Source organism: Ostrea edulis, chromosome 4 (genome assembly GCF_947568905.1).
Source record: "Ostrea edulis chromosome 4, xbOstEdul1.1, whole genome shotgun sequence".
Lineage (NCBI taxonomy): Eukaryota > Metazoa > Mollusca > Bivalvia > Ostreida > Ostreidae > Ostrea > Ostrea edulis.
The window spans coordinates 30,783,873-30,786,642 of NC_079167.1; positions in this window are offsets into that span (position 1 = coordinate 30,783,873).

Genomic DNA, 2,770 nt, shown 5'->3' on the forward strand with positions numbered 1-2,770 from the left:
TGGTGATCACAATGACTCATTCGACTACAATATTTAATGTCTATAGCAATCATTTTGATGCTCAGAGCAGTGCAAATGAGTTTTAATATTTCAACGTTTTCTCGGGGTGACCCCCCCCCCCTCCCCCCCCGAACTCACACCCCCCCCCCCCCCCCCCCCCCAGCGGGAGGAGGCGACCCCCTCCCACACCTACCCCCTTGGCGCTTCGTGCCTCGGGGTGAAACCTTCAGTTTCATCTTTCGGGCCTACACATTGAAATAGTCCTAGCTACGCCCCTGATCAGCATAGGGTGAGGTCATATAAAAATCTTCTCAAGAACCACAGGGCTGGACAAGTTGAAATTTACATGAAAACTTCCTGACAAAGTACTGGAAATCATGGCTCCTGGGGAGTAGGATGGGGCCACAATAGGGGATCTATGTTTTACATGAGTAAAAATACAAAAAGATCTTCTCTTGAATAATAGGACCATGACTACTCATTACGTCTCCCCTCTTTCAGGGGATACATTATTTTTGTACTTTCTGTCCATCTGTCAGTCCATCTGTCTATCACAAAATCTTTGTACAGTGCTTCATTGCCATTTGTAGATGTGCATATTGTCAGGACAGGAGGATCCAATTATCGTCCTAAAAGTTATAGTGGATCCAAGAGTGGTGGAGGATTTTAAAATAGCTTGTGAACGCTTCTCCTCCTATATGGCTTATCCATAGACTTGACATTTTGTACAATACTTCATTGCCATTTGCAGGTGTGCATATTGTAGGGACAGGAGGATCCAATTGTTAACCTTAAAGTTATAGTGATCGATCTATGGGGTGGAGGGTGTAAAATAGTTTGTGAACACTTTTCCTATATGGCTTATTTGAGTTCATAATGTCTATGTTCCTGCTCATGCTTTCTCCTCCATACCATGCTGTACATTAAGGGGAGGGGGTTTCATTTGGAGCACTTCCAATTGGGGAGACATTTGTTTTTCACAAAAACAATCTCTAGTTATACCCCCCGCAACAAGTTGTGGGGAGGGTATACTGGAATCGGGTTGTCCGTCTGTGTCCATCCATCTGTAGACGCAATGGTTTCCGGGCTCTAAAGCATTATCCTTTCCACCTACAGTCACCATATCATATATATGGACTACCCATGGGATGAAGATGTTCCCTATCGAATTTGGGGTCAAAAGGTCAAGCGCACTGGACATCGAAGTAGCAATATGGTTTCCGGGCTCTAAAGCGTTATCTTTTCCACCTACAGTCACCATATCATACATATGGACTACCCATGGGATGAAGATGTTCCCTTTGAGGTCAAAGGTCACCAAGGTCAAAGGTCACGCGCACTGGACATCGAAGTAGCAATATGGTTTCCGGGCTCTAAAGTGTTATCCTTTCCACCTACAGTCACCATATCATACATATGGACTACCCATGGGATGAAGATGTTCCCTATCGATTTTGGGGTCAAAGGTCACGCGCACTGGACATCGAAGTAGCAATATGGTTCGGTTTGTCATGCCATTTGTTTTTTACACTCAGAAAAGAGGTAGTTTATACCTAATACCAACACCCTTTGGGAGATTGGAGTAAGCGGGGGGTATTCTTAGTGAACATTGCTCACAGTACCTCTTGTTTTAATATGTAAGCATTCCCATGTAGTGCAGATTCAGATTTTGTATACAGATTTCATATGATGCCATGTTTGATTTTGTGACCTTGGAGTTTGACCCTAATTTCAAAACTTTAATGGAAACTTTAACCCAGATCATAACTTTTGAATGGTACTCGGTGATATGTATACATCTCTCATATTTCAAGTATCCATTCCTTATGCAAGATCGACCTTTCTTTTGGTACCAACATTTATGACCTTGTTACCTAGATCATGGACTTTGATCGCATCTACTTTCAAGGAAAGTTAACCTAAGCAAATATCCTAAACTATTTAAGATACAAGTAGCTCTAGCTGATATATAAGATAGATTCGATCCTAATTAAACATTTCATACTATGATTTGTGACCTTGTATCGTGATTATGTTGTGTCCACAATATGGGGTTGTATGTAGTACAGTGTTTTTCATGGGAATAAAGATTGCAAAATATCTTATAAAACTAGGGCATACATAATGATCATATTGTGCTCAAACTTTTCAATTTTTATTTTTTCATTTTTAATGTTTACATTTACAATAAGGTATTTCTAATGGTCAGCAAAAAATTTATGACATTAAAATTTTTGCTGACCATAAGTACCTTAGTTAAACATTGTAAACAATAAAAATGTGGAGTTGATAAAATTAGAAAATTTTCAGTTCAAATCGTGTCCATGCCCATTTCAAATCACAATAACTGAACAATTTACAACATAGCCAATGTGACTCAGGTGAGCAATGTGGCCCATGTGCCTCTTGTTTTGTTTTGCCTGTAATATAAAAAAAAAAAAAAAAATGATAGCCCCTTATGCAGGAATAATACTAAACATATCATCATAATGGCGGACTTCCTTTTAAAAATATGTCTGAAAGTATACCGTATATCGGCAATATATTTGTATAATCTTAATAGCTCTTTATATATCGAGTTAACTATAGATCGTGGGATCGGATCAAATGTAGTAGGGGGTTTTATTTTCAAATATGAGGTAAATTTGATTTTAAAATATCATTGTACATATCTTCCACTTTCCATCCATATCAGATTTCTCGGGTGTATTTTTCCTTTTTAACAATGACTGATTTAAATTTCCGCGCCAAAGTATGTTTTTAGCAGTAA